Source organism: Stegodyphus dumicola, chromosome 10 (assembly GCF_044657685.1).
Source record: "Stegodyphus dumicola isolate Sdum_Otavi_A_Nest chromosome 10, ASM4465768v1".
NCBI classification, from domain to species: domain Eukaryota; kingdom Metazoa; phylum Arthropoda; class Arachnida; order Araneae; family Eresidae; genus Stegodyphus; species Stegodyphus dumicola.
The window spans coordinates 137,976,210-137,998,308 of NC_140777.1; the positions used below are offsets into that span (position 1 = coordinate 137,976,210).

Here is a 22,099-nt window from a genome sequence, read left to right on the forward strand (position 1 = left end):
GTGTGGTGTGGTGTATTTAATTATGGCAAAGCACACTAGGGCTATCTGCCTAAGGGCAGGGATGTCTTCGTGGAGGGCTTTCTAAGGGAAACTGGCTCGTATACACGTTACACATGGGGAAAACTACGAAAACACCCATGCAGCCAGCCCGTTCGCGGGATTCGAACCTCGGACCGAACTATCAGTGTTCAGCGACTTTACCGCTCGGCCGTTGGTGAGCGAAAAAAGAAGAAAGATGCAGGGCTTTATTTTAATGAAGTGATACATATCGTATGGACTTCGCAGATTTTGTTTTCTCCCCATTAAAATAAATTGTGGCAGCCCAGTATTCAACTCTTCAACATTATTGTCATTGAAGTAAACTTTTTTATTTCATTTGTATAATCTATTGATTAGAAATATATCGGATTACACAAAACTTAAAATTCTATAAAAAAATCGTGAATTATTTTGTTAATTTTTTGATATTTTTTGTATTTTGTATAAGTTTTACTACAAATTTTGTCACAAATAATATACAGAATGTATTTATTTGTTTCAGCAATTAAATTTTCATTAAGAAATGGTTTCCATTTTTTAGGTCTTTCTTCAGTATTAGAGTAAAATTTGATGTCGGAAGTAACTCATTTTCAGTTTTATTCATATTCAGTTATTTACTCTTTAAATCATGTACGTATTGCAATGCCTTTTGTAACAAACTTACACAGTACAAAAAAGGTATAGACTTCTTGACCTAGCTGCAGAACAGCCCTTAACTTGGAGTGACGCCTCAACATCTAGAGGCGATCCATGGTGGCTACAATGAACACTTCTGGTTATATGAACGTTAAAACCTGGTCAGGTCTGGGTGACAATAAACACGGCCAGGTTATATGAACGCAAGAGTTTGGTGACCAAGCCGAAACTGGTCACCAAATGAAACTAAGACAACTTCAAACAAAGTCAGTCCCCTGAGCTGGCCAGCGGAGACGAAACTACCGAGAAGAGTCTTTGAAAATCAAATATGTAGCGATCACACAAGCAGAGACAGAATTGGCAGTACACGTATGGCTCCTGCCGAGCTTGAACGGACCTTCGAATAGTCTGGTCTTGTGAAGACAATCCATGTACCAAAAGGAGCTGCCAGGCCTTAGCGAGAACGCCGAGGGTTGCTGGCCCCCCTCGACCTTCAGGGAGAGCAAACAGATCTCGTTTGAATTTGTTGGTTGCATTTATCTTTGTCAGCATTTTCCCCCGTAGTGGTTAGCGCTGCTGGATGCTGTATCGTTGGGCTTGGGCACGAATCTTGGAGAAGACATGAATCCTTGTACATGTGTAGTGTCTTTGCCGCATGAAAGCACTCAAAATATCGAAGAGCAGAAAGCCCTTTTGAGAGGGTTGTTGACATAAGAAGATAGATGAGAGACCGTCGAATCCATCTCTAGGGATGTTCCCTATCTCATTTGAACAGAACACCCCTGTTCTTGAGTGTATAAAATCGGGGAACTTCTGTGACACAGTTTGGACAATGGTGTCAGTCATGGAGACAACTAAATGATATATGGAATATAGATTCTGCTTTTTTCATGAATGCTCAACAGAAAAGTGTATGGCCGTTGGGATGGGAAATAATCATCAAAGCAAACTAATTTTTTTTTTTTTTTTTTTTTTTTTTTTTTGCTTCAGCTTAAAGGACGGGTTTTGTGATTCATCTTGAGAACAAAGACACAAGGCATTTTGAATTTCACTAGATTTATTTCGGAATTCTTTTAATACATCTGCACATTGCGGAGCAGAAAAAAGTATGTAATATTTTTTTCAACTAAATTGAAATATAGTTTGCCGTTACCACTGAGCAGTGGTGTTTCCAGCCAAATTAAATGGATGCGCTGCGCAAAGCACAAAATGCATGGATTATTTCATTACATTCTTTAATTCTAGTTTGCCGACATTTATATTGTCCAACTATGTTTCTTGCATGAAAGTAATTTAGACCTCTGCAGTATATATATCTCATAAATTTAACTGGTGCAGTAGGGAAGCTAGGGACAAGTTGTTAACAGGGATAAGTAGTAACCCGTACGTTACGCAGCGGTTTTTAAAATTTTTTATCATAATTTTCGCTAAGCATGATTTTTATGACGGGCATTATTACGTAAGCGCAGACCCTATGAAACGGGTAGTATATCCCTATGAAACGGGTAGTAAGAGGTTATATGCACATGCTTCGTCTTAACCAGTTAATGGGGGAAGGCATATTTCGTAAATCTTGATATAAAGTAAGTTAACTGACCTTTTTAGAAATCGTTTAACTTGTTTATTTTCTCTATGTAGTAAGTTTTAAAATGCTGCTGTAATATTTTTACTAATCGGAATATTTTTTTATAAATCAACAAAAACGTCCAAAATCATACGATAGAGAAAGTTGTAACATATTACAACATGCCCCGAAATTTTGATTCACGTAAATAGACCTTCTTCTTTAAATGTTAACATGCAGATTACTTTATTCTGTCTAGTTTTTCCCCAAAAGAGAAAAATCATATTTTCACCATCAAAGATTAGACTTGTTCGTAAGGCTTCATCTCGGAAACTGTCTAACAAAGGGCGACGCAAAAGGAAACTGACACTTTCACGACACAATTTATCATTTGTTTTTGTTAGTTGGAATTTTGATGAAGACTGAATGTTATTTATGTTAAATAATTTTATCTTTCTTTTACCATAAACTACAACTACACTAAGTAATAATTGAAATAATGTCATTTTTATTGTTACTGTTATTCTTAGCCCTATGTACAGGGCACATTGTAACAGACGAATGGTTCTGATAAATATTTCTTGTGCTAAAAATCGACAAATTTGCCACACCTTTATTTTATGCATATGATTAGTTATGCTGTGAAAAAAACAGCATTTATAATCAAGCAATCGTAAAAACATTTAAAAGTATAAACATTCTTCCAAAAATCGTTGCAACTAATCCCTAGCTCATCTACTACTGCTTTTAGTGATGCGTTATAAGGTATTTCTCTCGTCTTCTTAACGAGCCTTCGTGGTGTAGTGCTCTGCACGCTCAGCGCGTGAGTGCGCGGTTCGATTCCCGGCGAAGGCGTTGCTAATTTTTCATCTTGCCTGCTTCCAAAAATACCTAATGTCTCTACAACATCATTATGGGAATACATTGATAAGATGCCAAAGAAACTTTCCAGGCATTGATCATTCTCTAAATTATAACGCAATATGATAATAAATGCATTATATCAGCAGTGAAATAAGCTATTATGGAGCAATACTTTGACTTCTTAACAAATATTTTTAAAATGGTCAGAATTTTTTTTTTGTTAATAATTTCAATTTATCATGACATTTCTCATCACATATCGTCAATTATAAATTATTCATATTTTCTTTCCCTTTTGAGATGCGGTTTGTACGAGATGATAAAAATTCATCAGAATTCAGCTAAAAACTTTAATACTCCAATGCAGCCCCTACAAGATTCAGTTGATAAATCGAAAGAATATCTATCACCATGAAATGTAAGTGAATGTTTCCCTTAAAATTTTACAGTTGTAATCATGTTTTGAAACATCTTTATCCAATATAAATATGTATATATTTTTCTTTCAAATAAAGAATTTCAGTATTTCTATCAACATGGTCGTGTATAGAACTTCTTATATTATTAGAATGTTGCTATGGGGTTCTTATATTCCACTGAGCAGTCCCTTTGTTGAATTAGCTTTCCAATCTCAGTAGCTTCAATGAAATACTGTATCTAAATGAAAAAAAAAAAAAATATTTACTTAAATATTAAAAATTTTCATAACTTTTATTTAAAAAAATATTTACGTTATTCATTATTTACCAGTCATTCACTTTCAATTTTTTCACCGTTTTCTTTGTAAGGTATTTCTCCCGCCTTCCTAGCATGCCTTCATGGTGTAGTGGTCAGCACAATAAGCCGGTATTTCAGAGGTCCGAGGTTCGATTCCCGGCGAAGGCGGTTGCTAATTTTTCATCTCTCCGGCCTCCAAAAAAATCCTAATGTCTCTACAGTGGCGCCCGAACTAAAAGGGTGTTGGATGATGATTCTCCTCACCCAGGATTTTGCGACTGGGTCCCCTAAAAACTCGTCTTCCTATAAAAGGGGGAGTATATAAGGTACTTCTCCCCGCCTTCCTAGCATGCCTTCGTGGTGTAGTGGTCAGAAAACTGATTCGGTATTTCAGAGGTACGTGGTTCGATTCCCGGCGAAGGTGGTTGCTAATTTTTCATCTCTCCGGTCTCCAAAAAAATCCTAATGTCTCTACAGCTTTTGTACCATAAAATATATTTTAATAGTTTGTAGTGGTTTGTTTTTAATTATGAATTCTTGTATAATGGAGGAAAATGTTTTGGCCACATAGATATATGAAGATTTCAGAGTTTTTTTTTTTAATTGCTGTTGTTTGGTATCATTTTTGCTTTCTTTTTTCATTTCTATTGTAGTCTGATCTACAGTTCCCCCCTTTTTTTTTTCAAGTATTGATAGATGTTGTTGAAGGTATTGCTATTTCTTTTGCATGATACACGAATTTTAACTGTTCATTTTAGTTGAGTTTTGTTGATCTTCATTTTTACTTTTATTTTTCTAGTTTCTCTTCTATTATACATGATCCAGATGTTCAGCCATTTCTTTTCTCTTCACTTATTGACGCTGATATGCCTTTACATTTTTTGTGATAACTTTTCTTACCCTTTTTCCTGCTTTTGTTTTCGCTTTTAAAATTCTCACTTATATTTTGATAGCTTGAATATAGTATCGTGTGGAATTCTGTTAAAATAATAAACCGTATGTAATGAATAAAAATTCTTTTACTTTACTTTATCGATTACGTACATGCACAGCAAGCAAAACATTGAGACAATTCCATATCTCTCTCTAGGCACCGATTAAGAACTTGCAGTTTTCATGCTTCGAGAGAGCGGTGTACACTATATATAGAGATTAATTTTACATATTACATTGTTCTAACTTACGTATTTTTATAACCTGCGATTTTCTTTACACTTTGTAATCCCTACTAAATACCAAATTTTGTAAAAAAAATCATAGAAGTCTTTCTAGATTTATTTGAATTTAAAATAAAACTCTAAATTTAACCTGGCTCCAAAAAAGTTCATTTGTCGAATTTATATTAAAGCAAATTTTAAATAAGTCAAAATAGCTATCGCAGTTTATCGAACATTTTTTTAAAGTCATATTTGGAGTTTTGATGAAATAATAATTTTCGATGTGGTCTTAATTTATGTATTATTTTGTAAAATGCAAATAATCAAAGCCGACTGAGAATATGTTTATATCTCATTGCTATATTTGGTATTCACTGAGTTCTGATAAAAAATAAAACATACCTTACGTGTTACAAAAGTAACTGTAGTTGCAACGAAGAGTGTTTAGGGAATGTACATTGCGGGAAAAAAAGGAGAGGGCAGTAAATATGTGATGAGAAACAATTTATCATTTGTTAAGTGCAATTTTGATGAAGACTGAATGTGGGCCGATTGACGATATTCAAATTGCGTTTTTCATGCCTCGAAAGCGCGACTTAAGATGTGTATAAGATTTATATATAGCATTGTTCTAAAATAAGTATTTTGACACAATCGGACTTTTTCTGAAATGACATGCCCTTTTTTCCCCATATTTCGAATCAGTGACTCAAAATATACCTAAAAATTAAATTTTGTAAAATCTTACGGAGAAATTAAAAAATTTATCTCGGCGTATTTTTTCAGTTTTCGCCAAGAATAATTTATTTGGCGAATTTCTTAATTTATAGCAATCCAGTTTCCTTTTCTTTTTTTCCTCGTAGACGAGAGGGAAAAAAGTCATCATTCATAATTTCAAATAATTTTAACAAAGTACCTATTATCGTTAATAGGTACTTTGTTAAAATTATTTGAAATTATGAATTATAATATCTTTATTATCGCTCAAAAAAAGATGCCAAATTTCAAAACTCTCCAATATGTAAATTCACATATCTCTTAGAAAAACTCCAATTCTTTGCAGGTGTGCCTAGAAATACATTTAATTTTGATGTTAAAAATTGTATAGGTCATAATCCAAAATGTTATTCGAAAAATTTATAAAAAAATATTTAAAATTACAAATTTAAAAAATAAATCATAAAAAATTTGCGAATTATATTTGGATTAAGCGTAAATTTCGAATTCTGGAAGAAGGAATCAAGTAAGTTTAATAAAAAAAAGAGATATTAATAAATATGTATCAAATTCAAATAACATGGAGGAGCTAAAATTTTAAGAGCTAATTTTTTAAAAACTGCCCGTGCGATTTTTATATTACTTGGCAGTTTGGCATAATTTTAGTCGTAGAATCGAAATATGGAAAAAAAAATGGCATCTCATTTCAGGAAAATTCCGATTTTGTGTCAAAATTCCTAAATCTAATACATATCCTAAGTCGCGCTTTCGAGATACGAAAAACGCAATTTGAATTTCGTCAATCGGTCCAGTAGAACGAGAGATATAGAACAGTCCCCCCTTTTTTTTGCAGTGTACATGCACAATATGCATTCATAATTCAAGCAGAATGTGGCACCTTATCCGAATTAATTTTTTGTTAATTATTATGATGCTATTTCTTCAATATTTAAACATAATAAAAGTACATTTAAGCAGATTTTCCTTTTTTAATTTCTATATGTAATACAGGACGATAATATTTGATGGCAACAATTTGAAAAGTGATTCAACGCTTTTAGTGATTCGACGCAAAATGCCGTTTCGAGACAAATAGCCCTTCTGGGTTAAAGCTCCTTTGTGCTAAAATGAACAATAGGCGTACATATAATGCAACTTGTTTTCTATTTTATACAGTTATAAGGCTTACTAAACGGTGTATGTTGATGGAAATATGTTGCTTAATAAAATGGTAAGAAAGCAAGTGGCATATTGCTTCCCAATAAATTATTTTATGTTGTAAAACAATAACCATATAACACATATAGACCTAAATTAACTCAACATCTTCTTAGAAATATACTATATGTTGCTCGGTTTTGACCTTTCATTTTATTTAGATAAAATAATAAAGAAGCAGATAAAAAAATGGACAATAAGTTTAGTTTTATTTGGCTTTGAAAGAAAAATGAGCAATCAGAAAAGCTTGAATTCCGGAAAAATGAAATCTTACTGTACTAAGGCATTTTAATATTACAATACTCTATTACCACTATTACTAGCATTTGAACAATTTTCGGTTGCTATGCCAACCGGATGTCACATAATTGTTTGGTAACCATAATTCACAAAGATATGCCCAAGTAACGGTTTCAGGATACGACTTGATGCTTTCTAGTATCATATGGTGAATTTGAGCTCGTTTATCACGTGAAATGGATATTCTCCTAGGAAAACATTTAGGTGCAAATTTCCTTTTTATAATTTTCTCGTTATATAGCAGTTGAAGTCAAAGGCACATGAGTTATAATAATCTTCCCGCAGCTTACGAGGAATAACTGAAAATAAAACATATACTGTTTCTCTAAATTTATTACCAGGATTTATTAATAAAATGTCTCTATACGAATATATCAAGAAAGGAACATAATGAAATATTGTTCAGAGCAGAAAAAAAATGGATTTAAATACATTATTTCTGTATATATAACAAGAAACGTATATAAGTAAACGTTCAGTTTTGTGCAGCGAAGAATTTGCCCGCTGGCCGCATTGCTTTTTTGCGTAGAAACTAATTTTAATTGTAAAATTTTTTTAATTGTTTTAACTATATTTGGTGTTTTATATTTTTCTATTTTTTTCAATTTTTAATAAAGATATTTTGAGTTTTTATGTATTTTGGCATTGCCGTGATTTATATATATGTATGTGTGTGTGCGAGCGTGCGTGTAAGATAAACATATGTAAATCAGCTTTATAACTTAATTTAGTAATAGTTTTTTAATTCCTATTTTTTAGTTTGGTTGTTTTCTCTTTATTCTAAAAAAATTAACAACATTTCTGGATTGCGTCATTTCTAGATCAATGAATGTTGTATTGCTTGCGTAACGCTGACGACGTAACTAACTAGGAGCCTAAACTCTGAGAATTGAAACTTTCTCATCTAAACCGAAACCTTTCTTTTAACAGACTACCATATTGGATACATGCGCATTTTTAGCTTCAACTTCTGTGCTGCTTGGACGTTATTTCGCAATCGCAATAGTATCAAAAATGTAAATGATATGGAAATAGGCAGGATTAGAGTGCCAAGTAAATCGTGGCCACAAATGTCAATTGAAATAAAGGTTTAATCAGCCTCGACTGCCAAGTTGCCTATTCATTATGGATTATCATTCTACGCAATCAAAATTCTTCCTCTTCAATAGGAATCTGCAATCTGCCCTGTCTATGTGATGTGTGTAATATTTAATAATTTGTAAATGGTAACATTTAATATTTAGTAACTTGTAATTGGCAACACTTTGGATACAGATATAAAAATAGAACTATGCTGGTATTGCAGTTCTCTGTGATTATACATTCTAAGATTGTAAATAAATAGTTTCTAAAAAATAAAAGTGTACCTCATAATTTTATATGGTGTCAGGAGTGTTTTGCTTTCAAAATGGAAAATTTAAAACCACCAGAGCCGATGAAATTTGATGGAAATCTAGCTTCGAATTGGCAGAGATGGCTGCAATCATTTGAAATATATGAAGTAGCTAGTGGATTACATAATCAAGAAGAGAAGGTAAGAGTTAATACTTTTCTTCATGTAATAGGAATTCGTGGTCTTGAAATATATAATATATTTCCTATAGAAGAGGGTAAAGAAATTAAATTAAGTGAAATTAAAACAAAATTTACAGAATATTGTATTCCTAAGAAAAATATTACATATGAAAGACATTTATTCTTTACTAGAAATCAAACCGCGTCAGAAACCATAGATGAATACGTAACTGATCTTCGAAATAAAGCTAGAACATGCGAGTTTGCACAATTAACGGATAGTTTAATAAAGGATAAAATTGTTTGTGGTATTAAAGATGATATAGTGAGAGCAAGATTGTTACATGAAACAGAATTAACATTAGAAAAAGCTCTTGATATATGCAGATCTTCTGAAATAAGTGCACATCAAATGAAAATCATAAAGGATGAGGAAACTGCTGTAAACTTAGTGAAAAAGAAACTAAGTAAATATAATAAGAATACCTCCAAAGAGGTAAATACCAATAAACAAAAGACAAAAGTTTGTTCTAAATGTGGAACATCTCATGAGTATCGAATGTGTCCAGCATATGGAAAAATCTGTCATAAATGTAAAAAGGCAAATTATTTCGCGAGTCAGTGTAAAAGCTATATAATAAAAAATGAAGCAGTCAAAGTAAACAAAAAAGATAGACAAATTAAATTAATAAATCATGACTCTGAGAAAGAGTTAGAATTTTATGTTGGCACATTAAACCTTAATGCAGATAACAAGGAAGAGAAATGGACTGTTGACGTTAATGTAAATAAAAGTGAACTAAATTTGCAGTTAGATACTGGAGCAATGTGCAATGTTATTTCTAAAAGCAAACTGAAATTGCTAAATGTTCCGATACAGAAGTCTGAAATTAAAAGATTAGTTACATTTTCTGGGAATAAAATGGATACTTTAGGAAAAATAGTACTTAACTGGCAATATGGAAAAAATAATTATCTTGTGGAATTCCAAGTTATTGACATATGCAGACAAGTACCTTCTATATTAGGATTAAAATCATGTTTGCAACTAGGTTTGATTCAGAAAGTAATGTCTGTTTACACTGAAGACGTACTGGAGGAATACAAAGATGTATTTGAAGGATTAGGTTGTTTGAATGGAGAATATAAAATCCAGTTAAAACAAGATGTAACACCAGTCATTCATCCTCCAAGAAAAATACCCATAACTATACGTGATAAAGTTAAGAAAGAATTACAAAGAATGGAAAATTTAAATGTTATTGAGAAAGTAAGAGAACCAACTGAATGGGTAAATTCAATGGTCACAGTTGTCAAACCGAACAAAATAAGAATATGTTTAGATCCTAGAGATTTAAATAAAGCTATAAAACGAGAACATTATCCGATTTTAACCATTGACGAAGTTGTCACTAGAATGCCTAACGCAAAAATATTTTCTGTTTTAGATGCTAATAGTGCTTTTTGGCAAATCCAGCTTGACGAAGAAAGTAGTAATTTGTGTACATTCAATACACCTTTTGGCAGATACAAATTTAAAAGATTACCTTTTGGCATATGTTCAGCTCCAGAAATTTGCTAAAGAAAATTAAGCCAAATAATAGAAGGTCTAGAAGGCGTTGAATGTATTATAGATGATATCTTAATATGGGGATCTAATGAAAAGGAACATGAGCTACGACTTAAAAAAGTACTCCAGAGAGCACGAGAAAATAATTTGAAGTTCAATAAGGCTAAATGTAAAATAAAAGTTCATCGTGTGAATTATATAGGGCACGAGTTAAGTGAAAATGGACTAAAACCTGATTTTTCTAAAGTGGAAGCAATTGTTAAAATGCCAGAACCTACAGATGTGCCTTCGCTACAAAGATTTTTGGGAATGATTAATTATTTAGCCAAATTTATTCCTAACTTAACTACTATTACTGCACCATTAAGACAGTTACTTGAGAAAAATGTCCTCTGGCACTGGACTGAAAAGCATCAAAAAGCTTTCGAAACACTTAAAGAACTGATTGCAAAAGCACCCGTATTAAAATTCTATGATGTTAATAAGGATGTAACTCTTTCAGTAGATGCAAGTTCTGAAGGATTAGGTGCTGTTTTACTACAAGAAAACCAACCAATTGCTTATGCTTCCAGAGCTCTAACAAAAAGTCAGAAAAATTATGCTCAGATAGAAAAAGAGCTTTTAGCTATTACTTTTGGATGTTCTAAATTTCATCAATATATATATGGCAAACGTATTACAGTTGAAACTGATCATCGACCATTAGAAAGCATAACTAAGAAACCTCTTTTTAAAGCACCACAGTGATTGCAAAGAATGCTGTTAAATTTACAAAAATATGATCTAGATGTACGATACAAAAAGGGGAAAGACTTATTAATAGCAGACACTTTGAGTAGAGCATATTTGAATACAACAGAAGAAGATAATGATGAAGATACAGAAATTTGTACACTGATTCCAGCATCTGATGACAAAATTTATGAATTGAAGAAAGAAAGTGAATGTGATGCTACACTACAGTGCTTAAAGAAATATATTCTGAGAGGGTGGCCAGAAAGGAAACATCAGGTAGAACCTGAAGTCAAAGTATTTTGGGACTACAGAGATGAGTTGACAATGGAAAATGACTTATTTTTCAAAGGAGGAAGGGTAATTATTCCTTTATCTATGCAAAAGGAAATGTTAAATTTAATTCATGAGGGTCATTTTGGTATAGAAAAAGTAAGAAAAGAGCTAGAGATGTTTTGTTTTGGCCACTTATGAACAAGCAGATAGAAGATAAAATTTCAAAATGTTCTATATGTAATGAATACCAGAACAAAAACATAAGAGAGCCTATGATACCACATGAAATTCCCAATTTACCTTGGTATAAAGTTGCGACAGATTTATTTGAGATTAACAAAGATGTATATTTATTAATTGTAGATTACTATTCCAACTTTTTTGAAATCTCCAAACTACCGGATACTCGAAGTCAGACAGTGATCAGTTACATGAAATCTCATTTTGCAAGATACGGTATATCATTGATAGTGATATCTGATAATGGACCTCAGTTTGCAAGTAAAGAATCTTCAGAATTTGAAAAGAAATACCAATTTAAACATATAACAAGCAGTCCATACCATCCACAGTCGAACGGATTAGCAGAGCGTTCAGTACAAATGGCGAAGAAATTGTTAAAGAAAGCTCAAGCAGATCATGCTGACCCTTATTTAGCTTTGTTAGCTCATAGGAACACTCCAACAAATGAGATGCTAGGATCACCAGCTCAACGACTTATGAGTAGAAGAAAAAGAACGATTCTTCCTACATCTGAAGAATTACTTAAACCTCAAGTTGTGAGAAATGTAAAAGAAAAAATCAACCAAGAAAGAACTAAACAGAAGTCATATTATGATCGTCATACAAAAACATTACCATTGCTAAATAAAGGAGATTGTGTTCGGGTATATCAAGATAATCGCTGGAAACCAGCAGTTGTAGAAGAAGTGCATAAGACGCCTAGATCATATATACTTAGATCAGGTGGATCATCATTGAGAAGAAATAGAAAAGATATTAGAGAAAACAGTTCAGCTGTTGATGAGAATATCAGAGGAACAGAACAAGGAGTTAATACACAGAAAATAGATGTAAAAGGATATGATTCCAGATATTCTCAAGGGCAAAGTTTAGAAGATCAACTACCAAACTCTGCTAACTCAGAAACAAGGAACGGTGAGCTAAGAACTAGAAATGGGAGACTGATTAGAAAGCCGGCCAGGTATTTGGACTGATTTTAGACTGTTAAAACTTTTGAACTCTTTTAAAAACGGAAGATGTAATATTTAATAATTTGTAAATGGTAACATTTAATATTTAGTAACTTGTAATTGGCAACACTTTGGATACAGATATAAAAATAGAACTATGCTGGTATTGCAGTTCTCTGTGATTATACATTCTAAGATTGTAAATAAATAGTTTCTAAAACATAAAAGTGTACCCTCATAATTTTATAATGTGCAATCACTATTTCTATTTTTCTACGTCTCAGTGTTCCCACTTTACGACAAACATACATATATATATGTAAAATAAAAGTATGTAAAACAAAATACCAATTTTATTTTAAATAGTCTCTTAAGCTCTACTTTAATTTCGATATTTTTCCTTCCTATCTTAATAATAGTAATTGCTTATTAAAAATTTTATAGAGTATCATTTAATATTTATATTTATACGTTATTTTATGTTAATGCCTTTTCTATCAGCCTTGTTTCAATTTCGTTGTCAGAATGTAAATTTCTAGCTCACGCGTTATTCAAATTATGTAGAAACAAGAAGATATTTAAAGGAAGGTTCTGAAGGGTTAAATCAGAGTGTGTTCTGCCTGCTTGAAGGCCACGTCGCTGAACTTTTATTCTCTCGTTTATCATTCTGCGGCGTTGAGTTATTCTTTTCATTACGCTTGTTTACGCCAACTTCGGTCAGAGCCAGCTTGCGCGCTAGTCGTATTGTGAAGCCGCTAGGCTATACTTAATGTCATTAGTTTTAATTCATCCATCATCTCTGATTTAAAGCTGAAGTCAGTTTCTGTAGGCACGAGTTTGTGCCGACTGTTAAACTTTATTTAAGTAAAGTAAAAGGTCTCTTACACCCTTTCTCAATCTCTGTGACACTTACAAGACATAGTGGCTATTCACCATTTATCTTTTAGGGTTCTGGTCTAATTTTATGCAATCTAAGAAGGCCAGACCATATAACTTCTTTAAATTGCGTCAAGTTATTCAAAAGTAATAGCCATGATATAACTTTTACATAAGGCTAGCGATGTAGATGGACTTTGAAAAACTGAAACTCTGACAGCCAAAAATAATTTTAAAGAGTAATTAATTAGAAAATTTAAAAATATAGAAATAGGAATTGAATCATTCTGATCTACTTATCGCACTTGTTTTCGTCTTCTTTAGCAGGTTAGCACTTCCGCTGCATGCTGTCTTCAAAATTACATCTAAGCACTTACATTGTTCTCCAAGATCAGGTATTTATTTTGCCAAATTTATTGCGGCTGTAAATGTCAGCTGCAATAAAATTGGAATATTTAAATTTGCCACAACTGCAAGTTTCTAGTCCCATCTCTACATGACTTCAACATTTATCTTCTTCATTATCACAAATCATTACTTATGTGTATAAGTGTGTATGTGTAACTTTAGAACAAGCATGTTAGACTAGCATTGCTCCATTATCTCTGTCGTGTATCTTGGTTTAAATTAGTGCGCAGCATTATTCTACTAGCATAAAGAACATTTACTATATTAACAACCTATGCTACATTTATATATTATTTAACAACCTACAATTTGCTTTTATTTATGTTCGTGCAAGTTATTCGCATTTGTCAAGAACTAAAATATTTCATATATGTAGGGTAAAAGCAAGTAAACATAAAATTCCAAAAATTTCATTTTTTAATTTTAGAAATTTCATAGCGGTTAGGGGAGCCTACTGCGGTACCAATGAGCCCGGATTCGAATCCTGGAGAAGGGATCGATGTCTGTAAATTTATAATATCCGTGCGGCATTGGGGGCACACTAAATATGCGGTGAGCCGAATGTTCTTTTGAGAGGTTGAGGGTAAGGGAAAATATGTGGGTAACCCTCGGAGCCGTCCCTCCCTAGGGTTGTTCTCCATCAAAATTGGGGGGGGGGCAGCTGCGCGAAGTTGTGCTGTCACCAAAATGGTGCTCAAGGCACTTACCAACGATAGACGCAATCTTTCACTCCTCGCCACAATGAATTTCGTGGACTTTTTCTGATGTTATTGTCAGACAAGTGAAATAAGTCATAACACAGAAACTTCATCTTTCATTGATTCATTACTTGTTTTCTAAATGAGTGTCTGAGAAACATCTACTAATTACTTATATATATATATATATATATATATATATATATTATAGGTTTGAAATTGAAAAAAAAAATTATTATTATCAAAGTCGCGCAAACTTCAGCGAAATTAATTAAATAATTAAGAGGTAATAAACATAAACTAGATCTTTTAGTAGCAAACTTACCTACAGAATTAAAAACAAAATCAAATCAATAAAACAATATCCTTAAAATATTAAATAAATAATTAGTAATAATAATTAAAAATATTTGAAACGTCTTGGTCTTTTTCGAGGTGCAGACGAAGGAATTACCAACAGAGCCACATTCCGAAAAGTATCTGGATGCGAATCAAAACTAATTCAAAAAATAATTTAATTTACTTTAATTTATTTTATTACTTAAGTTTTAATTCATCTACTTATGACTTTTTTAATTAACAACAGACATTTAATTTCAGAATTTTTAATCGTTAAAAAGGTATATATGGTAGTGATTCTCTACCAAAAACATCACTCTATAATAGCGCCACAGCGCGGGAGATTCGAAACATTGTATATCCACTAGGCATGTAGATAGTACACGCGCATTCTTGAAAACTAAGCATAATAGCTCATAAAATTAAAAATGCCATCATCAAAACAAGTTTTCACGAGAACTTCGTAAACTGTTACGAAATAACTTCTTTCTCTCGTTCGTATATAACTGAGATATTGATGAAATATCGATGATGATGCCAGTGACTATCATATTGCGAAATACAAGTATAGATATATACAGTAACTGATTTACAGCTTGCATACTGACTATAGCGCGTAAGTAAAATGTATACAGAAATTAAATCAAATGAAATATGTAAACATAATGTATTCAATAAGTATACAGAAATTAAATCAAATGAAATATGTATAGAGGATGTATTCAGCATGTATACAGACATTAAATCAAATGAAAGAAACAATTATAAATTCACATTATTATTTTAACTGGAAGGTGAAATCGCAAAGATTATTTCAGTGGTTTTTGTTAATTTTATTTATCATACGGAAATTGAACTATTCTTCGAGAAGTGTGATTGCGTCAGGAGCATGTAAATGCGCATTCTTAATAAATAAAATCTTCACTTTGGCCATATGCCTATCCATACCATACGTTTTAATTTAAGCAAATGATAATTCTTATTATAAAGTAATTTACCGAACCACAGTTAAAGAATAGTGGCCAACAGATCTTTTATACTTTTTTACACATTTGTTGTATACTGACATATAAAAAGCTCACGATAAGCGCGTTTTAAAGAAAGGTAAACAAACTAGTCTAGCACAGCTTACCATTAATCATGGCAAGAACCTTCTGCTAAGTAAATGCTAAAGACTAGGCTCAAAAGCTGTCAACGAAAATCTACAAATGCAGTAAAACTCCAGATAACAGGAATAATAAATAGGCATCCTAGCTCATCCGGATAATCAGAATATCAACTAATTAAAATAATTACTTACTTTAAATAAATTAAAATAATTAATTATTATAATAATTAAACTAATCAACTTAATTAATAATATTATCTAAAACATTTTTTGATAAAATTAAACAATGAAGTTATTTGCATAAAAGTAAAGCAGTAAAATTATTTTTTACTATTATTATTTATTTTAATATATTATTTACCCATAAATTATTCTTAAGGAGATTCAAAAGTTAAATCTTGCTTTAATTTTTTATCGTATTAAATTAAATAAACGAATTATTTTTTATTTGTGTAAAATAAAAGGCATAACCTAATTTCGTACAAATGATGTTAAACAAAGTTTTATTTTTCATATTACTTTAATTTATAAAGAGATTAAAATTTTGTAAATAAATGAACAGCCTTAAGTTACTTGCCTCAAGATGAAGCAAACTAGAAAACAGATCTATTGCATAGCAATAATTGAATAATGATAAACAGTTGAAAAAAAAGTCCAAATAAAATATAAAATTTTCTTACCTTTTATAAGTCGTAAATAGCACTATACAGAAAATCTGTTATGATTTTATTCAGTTGTTTTCACATTTCCTCTAAAGTGTGTTTGTAGTGATTTTCCCTCAATAAAATTACTCTTCTTCAGAAAGAATAATAAATTTGCAAAGATATAGGAAATTATTAAAATTTCAAATCAAATATAAAATATAATTTCTTAAAGGACCCGAAGGGAACGCTTTATGCCTTTCTCATCCAAAAGAAGTTTTAACGTAAGAAACCATATGCTTCTCCATGCTATTCCCAGCGGATGGAAGAATGAATTCCTTATAGCCAGGCCCTCTACCGGCGGTTTGCGGAATTACTTCTGCTTTGCCGCCTTATTTTACAAGAATGAATGGAGAATTTTATAAAAAAAAGCCGGGACGTGTAAATGAGGAAGCTGAACTGCGTTGATTGTTGTGATAAAAGAAACACCAGGGAAGTCTTTTTTATCTCCAGTGTACGAACGTCGCTGAAAGATCAGATATTGGTTTGAATGAAGCTTTCTCTGATTTATCAGTTTCCAGCTGATTTCGAAAATCGCGAAGCTACTTTTGATGAATTTGATTAAATGAACTTTATTCAGAAAAACGTTTGTTTACTTTTATTATTATTATTATTATTATTATTTTACTTTTTTTTTATTTTAGAATTTAAATCTTTTGACTTTTATTATTTATTTATTTTACGAAGTGCATTTTGCATTTTATCATCTTTTAGAGTATGGTTTAAAGGTTAAATTCTCATAATGTGAATGAATTACTATTTCGATACGTTATCGATTATTAAAAAAGAATTAAAAGATATCAGTAGTGATGAATCTTTTTACAGATTATATTTACCAAAATTTTGAAACTTGACCCATGAATAGTTTAAACTGATAAGTAAATTAATAAACATAAGTTTGCCTAGACATTTATCTTTATAAAATAAAATTATTATATTAATTTTAATTAATACCTTTATTATAATTATTCTTAGTGAAAACATTGTTACTTAAAGAGCAATATGCCTCAAATGATCTACTGATTTTCCGTGCTAAGAATGGCTACTGCAAAACGCAAATAATCCAAAAATGCCTTTTGTATAGTTAAAAAAAATAAGTTCAAAATATTTTAAGGAACAGCAGATAATATGCCATTTATAATAGGGTTTATTTGAAATAATACTAAAATACATACTTTTAAGATTACCTGTTTCTTTCGTTCCATGACATTTCTTTCAAAAATACAAAACATTTATCCTTCATGACTTTCAAAGCTCCATCTCGCAAACCTCCGTACCATAGACATCTGTGACTAGAAACCCCTGATTTAGATTTAATGCTTTTCAGCCCAAACGGCGTTAGCCCAGAAGGTTTATTAATTTCAAAACGGCATTTTGCTTTCATTTACTTTTCAAACTGTTGCTACCAAATATTAGCGCCATGTATTATATTTAAAGAAACTAAATAATGAAGAATCTGCATGCATGCATGAATGCATGAATGTTTCTCGAATTGTTAAAAAACAACAGTGCCTACAGCCAATCAAATAACGTAGTCCTCCAAGCGAACATGGGCTCTTGGGACCCCGAATTTGTTTTATTATCTATTTTTAATTTTGTAAAAGTTTAGCGAATTTTTGATTAAAGAACTCAACGATTTCAAAGCGAGTAATGGCATCACTGTACGGGAAAAAATATTTTTATCTCCTGTGTATCGGAAATTCTAAAGATATGTTGTTTTTAAGTATTTTGTGATACTGCTGTTGAATTGAATTTTATGTGTTTTAAGTTCGAAGAACATAATATTTAATAAATAAAGGTAATACACAAAACGTTACAAAAACGACCTTTTGGGCGTGATATAAAATCTGAACGCCTTCAGATTTTTCTTCTTTTCTTTCATTTTTTTAATTACAAATCTGCAATTTATATTTGCTTATTTTTACTTTATAAATCTTAATAAATAGTGTAATATGGAACTAATAATTTACAGAACTCCTTAAAGCTCTTTTTAAATATTTTCCTCTAGAAAACAATTTCTACTGAATGAGCGTATGTAAAACTCTTCTACATGGTTTTAATGTAAAATTTTGGCTTTGTGATGGATTATGATTGGATGGAAATGAGTGGATCATAATTCTTTGCGAAAACAGCTGTCACCCATCCAACGACAGAGTCTTTCGGATCTTTTCTATTACTAGTTGTTAAGGAAGAGAAATCTCATTTGATTATATGGAGCAACGTGCGGCTACCGAGCCCTTAATGTTCTTTTCCTTTTTATTGTTCTGTTACGTTTCATTTAAATTTAAAAATCTTCTCCACTGTATAATGCTTCTTTTTTTCATTTCATGTAGTTTAAACTTTGTTTTTTCAAAAAATTAATAAATTAAATATCTCTTAAAATATACGGAATACATTTTTCACTTTCATCAAATATAATAATTCAAAATTACAAAATGAACTCATTCATACACACACGCTGTGCAAAAAAGAGAAGAAGAATCATTAACATTAAAAAAATTTCTTGTAAATATATATCCTTGAAAGTTCAATTTAAATATACCTTAGAAGATCAAAAAGGCTGGGAGTCTTGAAATATGTTTAATAGTTCAAACCCGTTAGAGAGAAACTGTATGCTACAAGGATCCCTCGTTGTGTATGGAATTTTTTTATCTTCCAGTGGTGAGCTGTAGTAAGCTCTCAAGGGTTCACGTAGGCCCCTTTTTAAAATTTATCTCTAAATTACAACTCCTTTTACGCCTTGTTTGCTTGTTTATTTATTCCAACAGAAACAAATTCTTTTCGTGTCATAAATATGTTTTGACTTACGCCAGTCGTTTTCTTTATGAGAATTAAGGTCTCATTTGGTTTCATTAAAGTAAAGTTAGGTCAGACACGACGTAGATAGCCTAAAATTTAGATAGATGCTATATACCCCCTGTTTTCAACAAATAAACTGTTGGCGATCAAACTTTTTAACATCACGACGATGGGATGAAATCCGGTTATTTAGTTTTCTTTTGGAGGGTGAAGGAAACAAGACCTTAATTGACTACGCAATATATTCCAGATTTAATGACAATCTCCTTAAGTGGAAAACATTTAAGAATATTTGATCCTAAACCTCATTTTAAAAAATCATGTCTCGGCCTTAGAACTTCCTGGAGAATGAGCTAACGTGAGAGAAGGGGGGAATCTGAAATCTTTCAGATTTTATATCACGTCGAAGGGGCTTGATAGGGAGGGGATCACTGCTGTGTTTCTAACATCGAACGAATAATTCTGATACAAATGCTTAAGGAAATTTTTTTCTGCAAACCTTTAGAATATTTAAACAACAAAATTTTTTACAGTTCCTTTTTCTTTTCCTCCACTACCTCTTTGGCATATGAGTATAAAATTTCACCGAAAACTTTTCTTCAAACGTTATTCTCCTTTTGAATATTAGCATAGGTAGTCTATCAACATATCCTGATATTATAACGACTTGTAACTTTCTTATTTACAGCTTTATTGCATGGAACATCAGAAAATTAATGGCTTCGTATGGTTTATGTGATTATAGCAAAGTCTCGACGGCTCTCTGCCTAAGGGGAGGGAATGCCTTCGTGGAGGACTTTCTAAAGGAAATTGGCTGGTATAAATGTTACACATGGAAAAAACCACGAAACCGTCCATGCTAGGCAGCCCGTTCGCGGGATTCAAAAATCGGATCGAACTACCAGTGTTCAGCAACTTTACCGACCGGCCGTTGGTGGGCAAAAATATTATAACACCATGTAAGGCAATTAAAATTTAATTTGTACAAAACGCTTGGAAAGAAATTTCTCTCAGGTATTTTTAATTTTCGATTAGCGTATTTCGCGCGCTAGCAAAGCCAAAAACCTTTCATTTGAGAGAATATTTGATCCAAGCTCATACACAAGCAATCCACAGAAATAAATACCCAACTACGTGTTGAAAAATTAACAAATTTCTTTATTAAATGAGAGTACAAATAACTCCTTTCAAATATGTCACCTACATTACACAATCAATGGAATATCGCTGCATCAGTTTTCATTCTTAACCATGACTACGCATTTTTTCTGAACCATCTCTTGCTCTCAGTTATTCTTTACAGCCATGTATAACATTACATCACTTACTAGCATTAAGAATTCTTGACCTGCCTTTGTAATACTGACCTAATAAACAAACGAAAAATTAATTCCACCGCGCTACTTATCTTGTTCTTTAAACCATAGATACATAATCAGCCATCTTCTTCATTCGTTACTTATTATAACTTTAAATGATCCATTAATATAAATTTCGAAACTGGTCAAATCGTTTCGTTCTCGTTTGCCGGTCAAAGGATCACATAAATCTTTCATGTCCGACAACTCTCGAGATGAATAAACATAACTTCCAAGAAATCACTGTAAATGGGACGCATGTACTATAATTAAAAGGAAGAAATGACGATAAAGTAATCGTTTTCATGTAATTTGTGAATCATTTTACGAATGCTACACATGCATGAATGTGAGTTAAACGTTTTACAGTCTTCAGGTCACGATCATTTGAGAACTTCAGTTATTGGAAATGAAAATAATATATTTGATAGTTTTCATTTAGTCGTAAGATTCATTTATTTTGTAAGTATATTAAGATTCATTGTTATTAAATATTTTTATAATATGTTTTGAGCACAGAACAACATGAAATATTTAAATACGTTATAACTGAACACAAAGTGTAAAATATATATATATAAATCTCTTAAATAGTTTTCTCTGTCCTGTACACAGTACTTATATTACAGGAGGTTTTCTTTTTAAAAGTTAATGTGTTTATTTTCTAGTTTGACAAAAAGTCCGGACACGTGGTGTGTTATACGGACTATACTATTTATTGTTTGTTTAAATGAACTATGGAAAAGCATAAAAAATAATTAAGTTAATATACAACATTTTATTATAAACCGCGAGATCCAAAACTTCGGCAAATATGTGCGAGTGTAAACATACACTGCGAAAGAAGATTAAAAATAAATTGTTAAAATAATTTTAAATAAATTGCAGTGTCAATATAGTTAAAAAATCTGAAAGCTTTTAAATTTAATTTTACATCCAAAGTCGCCTTTTATTCAGTTACACACACATGCACATTTTGAGAATTTGGGCTAATGCCCCTTTAAGCTTAAAATATTTAAAACAGCATATCTTAAGAATTTACGACAGACAGTCTCGCACGCTAGACATAAAAATGCTTCATTTCGTACAGTGTTTCCTCTGGTATAACAGTGTTTCCTCTGGCTTTAAAACGGTGAGTTTTTTAATCAAAAATTCGTTAAAATTTTACAAAAAAAAAAAAATTTAAAAAATTATAAAAAAATTCGAAATTAAAATATGGGCTTCCAGTTGCCCATATTCGGGTTATTCAAAATTTGATAGCTCTTGGTACCGTAGTTTTTTTACAATGAGAGAAACATATATACATTCATGCAG

At 31.5% G+C, this 22,099-nt stretch overlaps 1 protein-coding gene across 2 annotated transcripts in view; it reads right to left on the reverse strand.

Moving 5' to 3' along the window:
- LOC118186637 (alkaline phosphatase-like) overlaps positions 1-22,099 on the reverse strand; it is a 157,706-nt gene that overhangs the window by 122,864 nt on the left and 12,743 nt on the right. The window contains exon 1 of one of the 2 annotated variants that reach the window (XM_085825586.1): positions 16,608-16,908. The exons of the other annotated variant lie outside the window; for it this stretch is intronic. The gene's annotated coding sequence lies outside the window, so the exon portion shown is untranslated. Of the gene's footprint in view, positions 1-16,607; positions 16,909-22,099 lie in introns of those variants that run through there. 2 annotated transcript variants of the gene reach the window in all.